Source organism: Papio anubis, chromosome 1 (genome assembly GCF_008728515.1).
Source record: "Papio anubis isolate 15944 chromosome 1, Panubis1.0, whole genome shotgun sequence".
In the NCBI taxonomy this organism is placed as follows: Eukaryota; Metazoa; Chordata; class Mammalia; order Primates; family Cercopithecidae; genus Papio; species Papio anubis.
In genome coordinates, this window is record NC_044976.1 from 32317232 (window position 1) to 32334162 (window position 16931).

The window sequence follows — 16931 nt, forward strand, 5'->3', positions numbered from 1 at the left end:
TTTCAAAATAAATTCACTGACTTTCAAAATTAATTACTTATTTAACTAAGAAAAAAACTCACACCCATTAAACAAGGCAACCCCTGAGCCACCTGATTTTCCTTCCTGTGGGTTCAGCCTACTCAGTTGAATGTGCTGTGGCTGTTAGCCATTGAGTTTCTTTTGGTTCCAAAAAGAGTGTGAACAAGTGGTCTCCATAAAATATTACATGTGAGTGTGAATGCCAGTGTGGACATATCCCGTATTTGCAGATCAGAGATCATGAAGACAGTGTTTGTGCATGAGAACAGACACAGTCTTTCACAGAGCTATATGAACATGGTCTGTGCTGGGACTCCAGGCCTGATATATCATGATTTTTCATTAAGGGCACTTGTTAGACAAACTTCCTTGGGATAGGAGTCTGGACTCCTCTCTGCATCATTCGCTTATCAATTCCCATGATGCCTTTAATAAAATTATCCAGTTCAGCCTTTATCACTATTTTTGTCCAGCCAGTCCCCAAATGAGTTTGCTTAAACAATAAATTATGAAAACTGTGATCCATCCATTATCCAATCATCCTTCTATCTACCATCCATGGGTCTTTCCTCTTGTACACTCATCTGTCTATATGTCTACTCATCCCATGAATCTACTTGTTGTCCATTCCATTGTTTCATTCAGCCATCTCATTTCATTGCTATAATCTCTCTCAAGCCAATCCTGTCATCCATCCATTCACCCTTCCACTAATCTTCCCATTTACTCATCCATTCCATCCATTGATCCCATCTAGCCCAACTATTCTTCCACTTTACCCACTCATCAATCAACCACATCCTTCCATCCTAGTCATCCATGCATTTATCCATCCCCCCATCTAATACCCCATCCACTTATTCATTCATCCCAAATATCTATCAATGCTCTCTAGCAATCCATCCCATCCACCTATCCATTCTTCCATCACCCGCTATCTCTATCCATCCCATCCATCCATCCACCCACCCATTCAGCAATTGCACCTCTTCATCCCACCCCATAGCCTAGACTTACTTATATCTCTGGAGGCGAAGAGACTGGGGCAAGCAAGGCCCAATGAATATAAGAAAAAAAAAGGTGATTGAAACGTTATTACTTTTTCGACAAGGCCCACTAAGCTCTTTTCACCAGAACATCTTTGAGCATTCTTAACAGCAAGTCTTTATCCACATTTACATCCCTCCTCTTCCTCTCATGCCCAGATTCTCCTGCTGGTCTCTGACCAGCTGGGACTTCTAGCTACCAACAAGAGTAAACACATCAGGCTCAAAACTACCCTGTAACCTCCAGTGTCCATTCTGGGTCCAGCTAACTATATGCTCCCTTCCCTCCTTCACCCTCCTCCCTTTGAACTCTAGCCTGGAGTGAAGCCCTAGCCATGATGCCAGTGCCCCTGACCCAGTGTATACCCTGTCCCAGCCTGGCCCAACCTGGCCCAACCTGGTTAAAACAACTCACAATCCAGTGCTTCAACTGAAGAATGTGCTTTCCAATTGGGAAGGCAAGCAGCCTAACATGTAATAGATACCTTCTACAAGACAGCATAACATGTAATAGACGCCTTCTACAAGACAGCCTAACATGTAATAGACGCCTTCTACGAGACAGCCTAACATGTAATAGACGCCTTCTACGAGACAGCCTAACATGTAATAGACGCTTTCTACGAGACAGCCTAACATGTAATAGACGCCTTCTACGAGACAGCCTAACATGTAATAGACACCTTCTACAAAACAGGGACTTGTCAGGCGCTTTCTATTTGACAACTAATTTCATCTTCCCTGCAATTCTCTGAGTCAGGCAAAGGGGCTCAGAGGAGAAACTGCAGCTCACAGAGGTTAAGTAATTTGTCTAAAATCACACAGCTGCTGAGAAGCAGTATCAGAATTCAAACCCCGGTCTGACTCTAAAGCTTCTGCCTTGCCACTCCAACAAGCTGCTATCAAGAGGACCATTTCCAAGCTAAACCAAGTAGGGGAAATCAGAATGATAAGCAAGAAAACATCCCATTTTCTGAACTGATTCTCTAACCAAGAAAACACGATCATGTGAATCATAAGTTGTAGTATTTACTAAGTGGTAAGTCTATGTCAGGTGCTGGCTAAACAAACTTTACAATTTATTTAAAAGAAAGTGAAGTCCCTTTGATGATCCTTCTGGGGCGCCTCCACATACTATGGTTAAGCAGATCCCAGATCAAGGTTTTAAGGGTACATTGTACTTTGGAGCTATATGATTTCCTCCAGGAGAGGAATCTGAATGACAGATGTGACAAGCTTGTCACTAAGGTAAGGATTCTCATGTGTTTGCAAATATGTAGAAGTTCAAATCCTGCTCCACCACTTGCTGTATTACTGCAGCCAACCTCCTTCACCTCCCTGAGCCTCTGTTTTCTCCTTCTGTAAAATGGAGGTGGTAAGAGTAACCATACCTACAGGACTGTCAGGAGACTTCACTTAAGATTTTGATGTAACAGCTGAGCTTTTCTCTTATGGTTGGCTGCTTATTTCACTTTCATCTTTTCCCTCTATTGTAAGTAATGCTATGCATCTTATACATAAATGGTTGACTACATGTCTGATTATTTCTTTAGGGTAAATTCTTTGAAATGAAATATCGAATCCAAATGTATAATATTTTAAAGGCTGTTGACAATATAGTACCAAGTTCCTTTCCAGCAAGTTTGTAACAATTTACACCCCTACAGGCAACTTACGAAAGTGCCCGTCGCCCTGCACCCTTGCCAGCATATACTACTTTTTTGAAACAATTTGTATATATTTTTACATACACATTCATATAGAGCCTTGCATGAATGCACAAATATGATCTTCGCATGTATCATATTGGGATTTCAGTGAAATTTTATTTTTACTTTTCCTTTTCACACTTGGCTTCCTCTCCATCACCCCCCACCCTTAACCAATACTCACTCCTAGGCAACCCATATTAAAATCTAGTTTTCATCTTCCCAAATCTTTATGCTTTCTTATAAAACCACATGCATACTACTACCATTTGAATGTTTGTCCCATCCAAACCTTGTGCTGAAACTTAATCCCCAAAGTGGCAGTATTGAGAGGCAGGGCCTTTAAAAGGTGAGGGCCTCTGCCCTCAGGAGTGATTAATCCATTCATAGATTAATGGGGTAATGGGTTAATGCATTAATGGGTTATCATGGGAGTGGAAGTAGTGGCTTTGTAAGAAGAAGAAGAGAGAACTCCTGGACTGGCACCCTCAGCCCCCTTCACCATGTGATCCCCTGTGCCACTGTGGGACTCTGCAGAGAGTCTCATCAGCAAGAAGACCCACACCAGATGCAGCCCCTCGACCTTGGTCTTCTCAGCCTCCAGAACTGTAAGAGATAAATTCCTTTTACAGGAGGTCAGGAGTTCGAGACCAACCTCAACATGGAAAAACCCTGTCTCTACTAAAAATACAAAATTAGCCGGGCATGGTGGTGCATGCCTGTAATTCCAGCTACTCGGGAGGCTGAGGCAGGAGAATTGCTTGAACCTGGGAGGTAGAGGTTGCGGTGAGCCGAGATCGCGCCATTGCACTCCAGCCTGGGCAACAAGAGCGAAACTGTCTCAAAAAAAAAAAAAAAAAAATTCCTTTTCTTTATAAATTATCCATCTTCAGGTAATTTTGTTCTTTAGAATTTTGTGGTTATTCTATTATAAGCAACAGATAGTTTGTGGCAATTTTGTTATAGGCTTCAGATTTTTGTAGTAATTCTGTTATAAGCTACAGAAAGCAGACAGAGTCACAAACATAAACTGACATGCCCACATATACACATTTACATGTACAGTAGGGGTTTGCCATTGTTTATTTCCTTAAAATTGTACCACATTATACAAACTTCTCAGCATCTTTCTTTTCTCTCAGTAATAATGATGTTTCCATTAAGTGAAGGAATAATGTCTACAGAGTACTTAGCACAGCGGCTGGAGCACTGAGTACATCTTATTCATTGTTGTTGTTGTTATAAATTAAAAAGACAAACTGGCATCCCTCCTAAAGCTGTGAGGTTCATGGGTAAAGTGGCTCCCCAGTCCTCCCAGTCTTGTGTGGGAAGGAACAGGCAAAGGCAGCATTACTAGAGTTGTGCATGTCATTTCCATGTGCCTAAATAACTAAGGACCTTCTATTTGCCAGGGACCATCCGTGGTCCAGAGGTAGGATAATAAGCAAAGCCAGGCAAAGTCCCTAACCTCCTAAAGCTTCCAGTCTAGAGAGCAAGCTTGATAATAATAAATTAATGGCTTTGATCAATGTATCATGATCAACTGAGATAAGTTATCCAAGGGCAGGACACACAATTCTATGAGAATGATTTAGACTGGGGTGCAGGGGGCCTTCTCTGAGGAAGTGAAACTTGAGCCATGGTTAATGCAGTGAAAGGGGAAGAGAATACTCCAGACAGAGGAATTGGCACATGAAAAAAAAAAAAAACAACCCAGCGGCAGAAGACAGCATGGCCCTCTGTGAGCTTGAAGGGGACAGCAGGCTGAAATGCAGGCTCTCTGAGCAAAGGCACCGCCACTTGCAAACAAGGCCTGGCAAATGTCTAGAGAACACCTGCGGCCCCACCGAGAGCTTAAAGGCAAGTGTTCTCCCAATGCCTCGGATCACACTGTGTTCAGCAGGCCCCATCACCTTGGCAACCATGAGGGAGTACCAGGCCAGGCCTAAGTAAATGCATCATGTATATCATCTCATTGCATTGTTACAAAGGCTCTGTGAATGAGGCACTACTGTTCCTGTTTTAGAGATGGGGAACTGAGGCCTAAAGAGATTACTATGCCCCTTACACAGGCTAGTACCAAGCAGGGCCAGGATTTAAGCCTCGGTCTCTCCCAATCTCCAATCTATGCCTCTGAGAATATAGAACAGAGAACAACACTTTTCTCTGAGGTCCTAAGCAAAGATTTCATAGCCACCTCCAAGGGTGACTTATACGTTTTTGACATGGGGCTGGGATTTGAACCCAGCTGGGCTGGCTGCAGAGACCAGGCTCATAATCACCTCCCACTGAACAGCCACACCCTTTCCCTCCTCTACAACCTGTCCCTTCTCCAGTCTCACTTCCTGCAGCCCCAGCCACCACACACACACAAGGAGCACTCGAACACACAGAACTTCTCATTTCCTCCTGTGAATATAGGGCCCTTTGAGGTTTGGAGGCTCTTCCTGGGATACATCCCACTCCTTTCTTCCCCTGAAAATTGCCTGCTCCACCTTTTAAGTCCCATCTCAAATGTCACATCACCCAACAGTGAACCCACCTGTACCCCCCACCCACCCCCATACACTGGAGTTATTAACTCCATCTACTGGATTTTCATGTCTTGGTTCTCCCTCTGTATTCATTCATTCAACATCCCATAAATATTCATTGAGCCCCTACTATGTGTAAGACACTGTTCTAGGAGTTGGGTATACCACAGAGAACAAGATAGACAAGCTCCTTGATCTCAAGGGATTTGCTTGAGAAGTCAGTAAATGTTTTAAAATGCATATATCCTATGTTGGGTGGTTCTAAGGACTATGAAGGAAGCCAGAGCAGGGTAAGCGAAGGAAGGGATTACTGTGGATGAGGGGGTTGAGGAAACCTCTCCAAGGACGTGATGTTGGAACAAGAATTTATTGAAGTGATGGCTGGGCCTTGTGGATACCCAGGGGATGGCAAGCCCCAAATCTATTTGCATGCATGCCCCACCACCCAGTGTGTCTGAGGAACAGCAGAGAAGCCGCTGGCCGGAGCAGAGTAAGCAGGAGCAAGTCTTAGGGGGATGAGATCAGGAAGAAAATGAGGGATGAGCACAAGGAAAGGACCTTGACTTATTTCTGAATGATGGCAGGGGAATGAATGATCTACCTAACCATGTTCAAAGCTCTCCAGCTGCCAGGCTGGAGGAAAATGGAAAGAGATGAGAATGCAAGGAGGGAAACCAGGAAAGGGTCCAGGCAAAAGAAGAAGATGGCTCAGACCCCGGGGTATGATGGGGGTGGCACCAGGGGCTGGGATCCTGGATTTATTTTGAAGGTGGAGCCAACAGGATTTGCTCATGGCTTGATGTGGGGAGAGAAGGAAAGGGAGAAAGAAGTGTTAAGGGTGACCACCAGGTTTCTGGGCACCACGTTGCACGGTGACTGCTGTGATGTGCCCCCCTCATAGAAATGTGAGCTCCTTAAGGCAGGGATGCTGTCTTCCCTCTTTGTGACACTGTACAGGACCCACCCCATACATGTTTGCTGAGTGTGTGAGTCATGAAGTGTCCCTAAGCAGCTTCTCTAAGCCATTCTTTTGCTGCCATGGCCTTTGGGGAAGAGGTGGGTCATCCTGTCCTGGCAGCCCCCTCAGCCTCCAAATAGGTTATCTTTACACATCTAATAACTACATGCAAATGGGGATACACTCATCCAGAGATGAAGGGTCTGCAGGATCAAATCAGACAACTTGTCCTTGGAGCCGAGGCCCAAGATCGGCTCTTCTCTGCCCGCTCAGTCTCCTTTCAGAAGCCACCTGGTGCCCCAGGAAACACAAGTCCTGAAATTCAGCTGCAAGCATCTTACAGGCCCGGCGGAAGTGGCCTTTGCAAAGCCCTGGTGATCCCGTCACCATCTTTGTTCGAGGCAGGCAGAAGGCTGTCTCCTTTACAGAGATGAGAAAACGAAGGTCTGGAAAGTGGCAGGGGGTGATGGAAGAGGAGAATGGCCCCCTCACTCCATCTTCTTGTGTGAAATTGTATCAGGAATGAAATAGTCTTCTGCTCAGCAGTGTGGGCTTTGGAATCATGCAGCCCTGGATGTAACTCCAACATTTACCAACCATGTGTGACTTTGTGTGACATGACTTCACATGACTGAGCCTTGGTCTGCCCATCTGCAAGATGGGGACAACAATGCCATCTATCTTACGGGCCTGTTTTAAGGCTTATTTTAGATGGTGTATATAAAATGCTTGGCACAGAGGCTCACAGTAGGCACTCCATACATGAAGATGATATTATCAGTACTTTACTATTGAAATGGTTTGTGATTTGCGCCACTGCTGGACTCTATCTAGGGCTGCCACATTGTGTGCTGTGTGGAAACAGCTGTAAAAACACGATTAAGAAATTCCAATGTGGATGCTGCTATGTGGTAACAACAGTCCCAGCTCCATCCTTGACCTGCTGTGTGATCTTCGGGCAAGCCATCTTATTCCACCAAATCTCAGACTACGTCTATAAAATGAGAATCATTATACTACCTACCTTCAGTGGGGTCTGGAGCCCACGGAATATGATAATCATATAAAAATCTAGCACAGTGCCTGGGTACAGCAATGTGTTCAACATAATCAGAGTCAGAATCAGACTGGCACCTCATGGGTCCCAGTGCCTGTCCACCCAGAGCAGCAGCCTCCCAGGGCATTAACAATAATAGCTTTACCAGGTGAAAAAGCTGCGACTGACTCTTTTCGGTCTTTTCTACACTAACTGTCCCCTGGACCTCCAGGTCTCGTTTAACATTGGCTCCTTCAGGAAGTCATCCCTGATAGCTGCTGGCTGGACTTCTGACCTTTCTCTGTGCTCCCATAACCCCTCTCCTTGCCCCATTTAAACTCTATTGTGATGTTCACCACATTGCATTTAAATTATCTGTGTAATTATCTGTCCACTCCGCAGGTATATATTAGAAAGACTGAAAGTTTAGGGGGATGGGGGCCAAAGGATAGATCCCATGCATGACATCAAACTCTATATCCCAGAACCTAGCATAGTATCTGGCATAAGGTGGTAGCTCAATACAACTTGGTTAAACAGATACACGGATGGAAGAAAAAAGAAGGAAGGAAGGAGGGGGAAAGTCTTGGCGTTGCTACTGCCTTACGCCAGTAACTGTCTCTGTCATCTCCAGCCTGCCTCTCTTGCCTCGGACCTGTTATTCCAGTCAATTTTGGTCCCTCGTATGCAAAGCAAATGTGTGAGGCCCGGCCCTAATCTGACATCAGTTTCTATCAAGGAGTTAACCAAGGAGAGTCAGGTCTGACTCCAGAGCTGATGCATTTTAAACCGTGGTCCCATTTCCTAACAATTCACCTAGTTGAAATATATTCTCCATTTACTCTTCCAGGGGACAATGAAGGGTAAAGAAAAATGAACAATTTATTTTCTTATTTAAATACACCACAGAGATAAGCGGGCCAGATGATCAATGTCTTAGTCAACATTTCCTCTCATTCTGGGTAACAGCTTTGAGACACCTCCAAGGCTGTCTGGTATCTACAGCTGAGTCCAAGGTGGGTGGGGCTCCTACCATTCCTCTTGACTGGGTGGGACAGGTCCCCCCTGCCCCAGTCATCCCCAGCTGCAGGCGGTGCCAACCAGCTCAGGTCCAGATTCACTGGGCAGTGTTAGGAGAGAACATGTTCATCCTACTCTTGTCTCCACAGAGGGGAAAGAATTCTCAGTCCACGCTCCAGAGGACCAAGTACCAGTGACAAACATTTTTCCAGTCTCTCTCTGACCCCTAACTCTCTCCCTATCCTGGAGGAGGAGTGACTTGTCCAAAGCGCATTTGTAGGGAAATAACTTGGCATACTCAGCTCAGCCCTAACCCACCTTTGCACCTCCTTAACTTATCCAGCAGGCCTTGCCCCTGTGAGGGAAGCCTGAGGCTGTTTCCTTTGCTGGTGAATGAATGAGTAACTTCTTCAATTCAAGAGTGATATATTAACAAGACAATTTTGCCACATATCCAAAGCCGCATCCTCCAATCAACTTTATCGGTAAGGTAATGAAGCTAACATTTTGATCTCTCCATTTGACTCCTCTTGTGTTTTTTACCCAGTTTGTTCCAAACTTGAGAAGGTAAGAAAGGAAGGGGGTGTTGAGGGTGTAGAGGAGAAACTGGGCAAGAATGGTCTTCCCTGCCTGGGGTTCCCAGACCCCTGTGGGTCTTCAAAGGCAGTAATCAGAGTTTGTGAGCTATTTTCAATATCTCAAAGAGCCTAACGGAAACCGCATTTATCCGCCATCAAAATGCACAGGCCAAATAAATGCCAAGTCTGCTTTGGGCTGGAACTACTCCCAGTCAGTGAGGTCACACTGCCCTTTGTCCACTCTGATTGGTAAGACCAAGCTATGGCCCTTGGGGGACCCCAGAGGCTTGCCAGTTAAGGGATGGTGGTTCCCCAACCCCTCTGCTTGACTGCATGAGAAACTTTAGCCCCTTGGCAAGGATGCCTGCTCCTTTGAAAAGGAAATTGAAATGAGGTGCATTTGGGGGATGAATGAGGGTTGCCTCAATCTTAGACAAAGAGAATAAGAACGAGGTCCTAAGAAGATGCCTTTTCCCAGGGCCAAAGAACAGAACCACCCAAGTTAGGAAAGCGTATAACTCATGGCCTCAACTCAGATCACATATGGGGGATAAAGGAAAGTCGAGGCCGTACGAAGTTGGGAGGGGCTGAGGTTCTGTACCAGCACAGCAGAAAGGTAGGAGGGCTGCATGCCTGCTTCTTTGAGTGGCGCCTCCTCACTTGGCCATGGCTTTGCCCTCTTGCTGCCTGGAGGGGTGGCTCTGAATGTAGCTGAGAATGCTAATGAACCTCCTCCCTGCCCCTTGGCAGCATCTCCCAGTGTAATTTTTGTAGGGTAGGTGGGATCTGGGGAGAGCTGATCTGTGCCAGCAGACCTGAAAACACAGGAATAGAAATGGGGAAATGAATCCATGTCCTTCTTAATGAGTGCAGCCTGGTAGAAATAGTGCCTTGAAACACAAGACTCTTAGCAGAAACTCGGAGAATGGGAGAACATCCCTCGCCATAACAATGTTAGGTTGTGTCAAGAGAGGGGGAGGCATTTAGGAGTCCTGTTGCCTTCCCATGGCAGTCTCAGCACACAGAGGAGAGGGGACGTCCTTTCTGCCCAGGCTAGAGAGGACTCCCAAGGCACCAGACGCCCCCTGTTCTACCTGAAACTGATGAGTAGAACAAGCCCTCTGTCATTCTCATGCTGAGAGCTGGCTAGGAAAGTGGACACTGAGGCTTCTCGAGAGGCACAATCCCAGCCCTAACTCTGCAGATGTCCTGAGTGCTCCATTCTCAAGATTTAGATTCATCGTGAAAGGAGGTGGAAAGCCCCATTCAGCCTCAGCAGGTCAAGCCATGTTCTCCAACATGACACACCAAAGACCAATGATTTGTGTTTGTTTAGAGTCAGGGTCTCACTCTGTCACCCACGCTGGAGTGCAATGGCATGATCACTCCTGGGCTCAAGTGAATCTCCCACCCCAGCCTCTCGAGTCACAGGATTACAGGAATGTACCACCAGAGCCCAGCTCAGGACCTGTGTCTTGAGGGGTATCTGGCACATGCCTGGCTATTATTAATAAATGAATCAGTACTTTTCCCTTTGACCATTATTCTAGGTCCTTACCCTACTCATCAGAGCCCCAGCAGGGAGCAGGTGTTAGTGGCATATCAGTTTAAGCACCTTCCAAAGTCACTCTTAACCCAAAACTTCAAACTCTTTGCCAGTTATTCAAGAGGTACCAACTTCTCATTGACCTTTGTCTTGCCCCTCCTCTTCCATTCTAGAGAGTAAACTCACTCCCTTTGTCTGACATAAGCATGAACCACCTATGGGAAGAAGCGAGGACAGATGTGGGAGGCCAATAGCCCTGCCACTGCAGTTGCAAAAGTGCTATGTTCCAACTGTTCAGGAGAAAAGGGGTGAGTTTCAAGCCACCAGCAAAGATGCAGAAAAATGCTTGAGAATTATTTGAGAAGTAAAATCCATAAGATGTGGTTAGTGAAAGGGAGCAGAGAGGGGTGGAATCTCAGGATGAGTCCCAGGTTTCTGGCTTAGGAAGATGCATGACTGTGAAGATGCATGAAGCAATTCATAGAGGTGGGCCACAAAAGTTTGGGATGGTAAAGTTTCTGGGGGTGGGAAAGAGTCATATAGGGGACAGCAGGAATGAAGAATTCAGCGTGCAGAATGGGGAGTTATGCGGGTCCAGAGTTCAGGAGCAAGGTCTTCATCAGAGACCTAAGTATGGAGATTCTCAGCATTTCGACAGTGGCATGAAAGCCATAGGAGCGAATGAAATAAAGAATAAGGCCAGGTGCGGTCGCTCATGCCTGTAATCCCCGCACTTTGGGAGGCCGAGGCGGGCGGATCACGAGCAGAAGATCGAGACCATCCTGGCTAACATGGTGAAACCCCATGTCTACTAAAAATACAAAAAAAATTAGCCGGGCGTGATGGCAGGTGCCTGTAGTCCCAGCTACTCAGGAGGCTGAGGCAGAAGAATGGCGTCAATCCAGGAGGTGGAGCTTGCAGTGAGCCAAGATCGTGCCACTGCACTCCAGCCTAGGCGACAGAGCGAGACTCTGTCTCAAAAAAAAAGAAAAAGAAATAAAGAATAAAAAGAGAAGGTCAAGGCCAAATACTGGAAGCTCCAATATTAAAGCAAATGTTAAATAGGAAGGAGTGATGAGCAGTGTCAGACGCTGAAGATGGGAAGGGGAGGGAGGAGGATGGTCAGAAGGTCAAGAAGCTTGGCTGTGGCCAGACTGTGGAAGGTCTAGGAGCCAGGAGAGATGCTTGCATTTAGTAAACAGGAAGTCATGTGGTGCCCTGGGCTGGAGCACTTCCCCTGGATTGAGGAAAGTGTAAGCCAGGTAACAGGCACTGAGAAATGAGTTGGCAGACATCATCTCAGGAAGCATGGCTGGAGAGGAAAGGAGAGAGACGGGGTGACAGCCAAAAGCGGGTGCACAGTCAGGGAGGGGCTGTTTTTTAGTGTATTATTAACACACAAAGAAAGTGTGTGCATGGGCTAATGGGAAAGAAACAGAGGGGAGGGAGAAGTTAGAGAAATGGGGCACAGGGATGCCAATTATGGCAGTGACGTCCCTGCATAACACAGGGTATGGTGTCCTCAGCGCTTCCCTGCACAAATTCAGCAGCAAGTCTCACACAGCTGTTTCCTTTAGTGTCAAGTCTTCTGTGAAGTAGGACACAAGGTTGTTCAAGAGAGTGAGCGGGTGAGGCTGCCACAGAGATGAGAATGGCCCCAGGACAGAGCCTGTGGTCCAGAGCCAGAGGCAGGACACTCTAGGGACTGAGTTGAGAGGGAGGGGCCCACAAGGGCTGGAGCAAGAGTAAAGAGAGGCACAGCATTGGGTAAGACGAACTTCTAGGTTCAAAATCTCATTGAGGCCCAGGGACACTGGGAGGGTCCAGATCCACAGAGGTCTACCCCCTTACCACCTTACCTGATCCTACTCTTTCTGGACGAATCGGCTTATTCTTACTAAGGTGTTAATGGCTAACATTTCCTAAAATATTTAGTTTTAACAACAGCTTTCAAACTAAAGATTTCAATAACAACAGAATTTTCCTGAAACACAGGCAGACACAGAGCAACTATCTCATTGCTCTGCATCAAAAACCTCTACCAGTCCCTTGCTCAGCCTCTCAGCAATCCTTCACTCTGAAAAATCTGCCGTAATTTGGTGCAGCGGCAGAAAATAAAAAGGAAAATTGCATCTTTGCTGCTCCCAAAAGCAGTCTCCAGGATGTTCAGTTTGATTTGACAACCACTTGATGAGCATTCATTCATTCATTCATTCACAATATTTACTGAGCATCCACCATGCTGCAGGTACTGTGCTACATGCTGTGGACACAGCAGAGAACAAAAGGGCCAAACCCCGCCTTCAGTGGGGCATAGACTCATCAGGACAAAGGGGTAGGAGAGCTGCATGCTCTGAGCCAGGCACGCTGCAAGCATGGACCTTTACAAGCATGACTTTGAAGTCAGGATTTTTGCCCCATTTTACTAATGTGACGACTGAGGCCAAGAATGAACTAGGACCAGGATTTGCCCGGGGTCGGCCTTATTCTAATGTTTGTGCTCAGAGAATGCACTACCTAGTTCTTCTCAGACTCTCACAGGCACAGGAATTGACCTGGGGATCTTGTTAAAATGTAGGTTCAGTAGGTGGGGGATGGGATCCAAGAGGCTACATTTCTAAAAAGCTTCCTGGCAAGGCCTTGAACCATACCTCAGAAGCCAAGGGTCTAGTGTTTCCCACACTCATCTGGTCACGAAACCTTTGCCCTCCTCGAGCGTTTATTTAGTAGTCCCTACTTCACTTCCTGAAACCCAAGGAATGAATGAAACCCTAGGAATGGCTGAATAAATGAATCAATGCCATCTCTGGGCCTCCCAATGTTACTGTGCTTCCCACCTTCACGGTCCTATTTGCATAACTGGCCATTTGCCTCAGTTTCCCTGCTGAGCCCCTTGGGTCCTCACTGGGACCACAGACTCTCTACATACCCGTTCACCGAGCTAGGGCTATTCTACCCTGCTTGCTCCCTCCCCTGGGTCCGAGGTCCTGTTCCAACCAGGGACAAAGCGAAGGCTGGACCTTGGCCTCCTCAACCCCACCCTCTGTAGCTTCCTCATCTCCTGGCTGGCTGACCTCACCTCAGCCTGCCTGCCATGCCTCATCCTGAAATGCCAGCTGCCCCCCACCAACAGGCCCGAAGAAAATGGCATTTCAGTGCTGCGTGTCTGCTCTTCAGAGAGTATTAAATCTAGAATAATGGGAATTAGTACACGGAAGAAGTTGAGGATAAGACTCCCCTGAGTGTCCTGATTTCTCACCTAACAAATCCAGGGCTGGAGGAAAGACTTAGTGATTCAGGAGCTCCAAGCTGTCAGGCCAACCCTCACCAACAGGCCTTTTGTGAAGTGTATTAAGCAGTTTAGGAATGCTAATGCGTGCCTTTGGGGCTGGTGCCTTCCCAGGCTCTTCCAGGGGGCTGCCTAATCTCATCAACACAAATCTGGTCACCCTGGTGACCACCTCTGGGCTGCCACACTCCCTGGGAACAGGTCCTGACGCCATCAGCGCCCAGTGCCAGGGCTAATTATAAAGGAGGGACAGAAGGAGGGGAAGGCGGTGCTGCAAAGACAGCTCAGGTGTGGGCTGACTTGTGGAGGCAGAGCCTTTGCTCAAAGTCACCCAAGACCTGAGCCCTTCTTCTAGTCATTCCTGAGTGGGGTTAAGACCAGGGTCATCAGAAGGTGAGCAGGAAGAACTCACTAAAGACGCAGATCCCTGCACCCTGCTCTCAGATCCTCTGATTCAGAAAATCAGAGGAAGACCTGGAAACCTACTTTTTTTTTTTTTTTTGAGACAGGGTCTTGCTCTGTGACCCAGGCTAGAGTGCAGTGGTGCAATCATGGCTCACTGCAGCCTTAACCTCCTGGGCTCAAGCAATCCACTTGCCTCAGCCTCCCGACTTGCTGGGACTACAGGCGTGTGCCGCCACCACGCCCAGCTAATATTTTTATTTTTTGTAGAGACAGGGTATTACTATGCTGCTCAGGTTGGTCTTGAACTACTGGCCTCAAGCAAGCCTCCCACTTCAGCCTCTCAAAGTGCTGGGATTACAGACGTGAGCCACTGCACCTGGCCAGAATCTACATTTTTAACTGGGAAACCTGTACAGTGGTTAAGCCTATGGGCTGTAGAATCAGACTAGGTTTAAATCCAGGCTCTCCCCCGTCCTAGTTGTGTAGTCTTAGCAAGTAATTTAATTTCTTAAACCTCAGTTTCCTCAACTGCAAAATGATAGAATTCTTAGGAGTTTTGTAAGGCGTAAGGGAGGAATGAGCAGCTCTCACTAAGCATAGGGCCTGAGTGTTCAACAAAGGACAGCCAGCCAGGGACTGCAGATCACGCTTGTAATCCTGGCATTTTGGGAGGCTGAACGGGGAAGATTACTTGAGGTCAGGAGTGCAAGACTAGCCTGGGCAACATAGCAAGACCCCCATCTCTACAAAAGAATTTAGAAAAAAAAAAAATAGCCAAGTGTGGTGGCATGTGCCTATAGCCCCAGCTACTCAGGAGGCTGAAGCGGGAGGATCACTTGAGCCCATGAGGTCGAGGTTACATTGAGCCATGATCACACCACTGCACTCCAGCCTGGTTGACAGATCAAGACTCTGCCTATGAAAAAGATAAAAATAAAAACTAAGGCACAGCTTCCACAAAGAAGACTATGATGCTGATAAAGGGGGGACGCAAACTTGACACCTCCCAAGCACAGCCTGCTGCGTTAAGCCTTTGTCTAGCTGCTCCCTCTAAGATATTCAACCTGCAAATTGCCCTCCTTCAACTGAATGCCTGCTCACTCTTGAAGAGCCTGCTGGCACCTTCTGAATGAAGTCTTCCTTCTTCCCCTCTCCCCCTCCGCTGTATTGGAGCTCCTTTGGCCTTTAGTAGCTTATAACGGTCCTTGGGGGGAGGAACTTGGTTTTAAAAGGTATTTGTGCCCATGACCCCCAACCCAGGGCCACTGTACTAGGTACTCAGTGAGTGTTCCACAACCCAGCCCCAAGCTCCTGGGCAGACAGGAGCAGCCAAAGGCCTTAAAAAGCCACCTTGTTGACAGAGGCACGGGGTTGAAGCCTGGCTAAAGAAAAGGCCACAGAGGGGAGGGTCCTGGATGGGGTGAGGGTGGTGGCAGCAAGGTCAAAGGTCAGGAATAGGCGCTCACAGATGGCAAGGCTGAGGATCGGGAGGAGGATGACTCACAATGAGGAGGAGTCCTGGTTTCCTGGGAAGTAGCAGTACTGGGGAAGAGGATGGACAGGAAAGGAAACGAAAAGACATAAGTGGAGGAGATTGGCAGAGAAGGGAGAGAAAAGGAGAGAGGCAAAAGGAACAAAAAGTTGACAGGCACACATGGCCTGGACAAGGTAGAATATGGCAGGTCTCCCCACAGACAGCACCTGGAAAGGACTTGCTAACTCAGCCCAAGCAGGTAGACTTTCTATTTTCCTTTTATTTCTCCTTTCTTCCCTCCCTTCCTTCCTTCCCCCCTCCCTCCCCCCACCTTTCTCTCTTCCTTTCTTTCAGTCACGTTTTTAAGAGAGACAGGGTCTTCTAATTCTGTCACCTAGGCTGGAGTATAGTGGCACAATCATAGCTCACTGCAGCCTCCAAGTCCTGGGCTCAAGCCATCCCCCGGCCTCAGCCTCTCGAGTAGCTAGGACTACAGACACATGCCACTATACCCAGCTAATTATTTATTTATTTATTTATTTATATATACAGAAGAGGTCTCACTTTTTGTCACTTAGGCGGGTCTCAAACTCCTGGCCTCAAACAATCCTCCCACCTCAGCCTTCCAAACTGCTGGGATGAGAGGCGTGAGCCACCACACTTGGCCTATTTTCTTTCTGGATGGAAGTTTTGTGATATTCTCACGGAGGCACGATGAACAGAATCTTAACTTATGATCCATGATTCATGGAATGGGTTTCATGTACTTTTGGCTGTTCACTTAGCTGTTTACCCTCCCTGGGAGGCTGGGGCACCGGGTAGAGGACTCGTGGAAGAAAAAGGATCCCCTCAGCCCCTCCTTGCTGATATGGGGCTCCAGGCACCCTCACCAAGACCGGCCTTCCCCAGTAGCATCCTACCCTCATTGTGTTTTTTCAGAGACCTGTGGCTGCCAGCCAAGCCATCTGGCCACCCTCCTTCTCCAAACCTTCCAGACTTCTCAGTGCCTTTCTTTGGTGAGCAGACCTTCTTCTAGACCTGGAACAACCCACTCTCACTCAACCAGGAGCCCATGCAGATGAACCTGCACTGTCGCAAGCCATTTCCTGCTCCTCTCTTCACCTGCTCACTCCTGTTGATCCGGCAGGTCTCAGCTTGAACATCCTTCTCTGGGAGCTTTCCTTGATCCTTTGTGTCTAAAGAGCTGTCCCTCTTTTTTTAAAAAAATTGTGGTAAAATACATATAACATAAGATGTGCTATCTTAACCATTTAGAAGTATATAATGTAGTGGCATTAAGTCCATTCACGCTGTT

At 47.1% G+C, this 16931-nt stretch overlaps 1 protein-coding gene and 1 long non-coding RNA gene across 7 annotated transcripts in view; one reads left to right on the forward strand and one right to left on the reverse strand.

Annotated features, from left to right (window-relative positions):
* Positions 1–16931, reverse strand: part of CSMD2 (CUB and Sushi multiple domains 2) — a 649640-nt gene that overhangs the window by 620148 nt on the left and 12561 nt on the right. The window lies entirely within an intron of this gene.
* Positions 9446–16637, forward strand: LOC103883478. Its single transcript, XR_004184018.1, has 3 exons — positions 9446–9518; positions 10622–10756; positions 16556–16637. It is a non-coding gene; the product is annotated as an uncharacterized LOC103883478 (long non-coding RNA).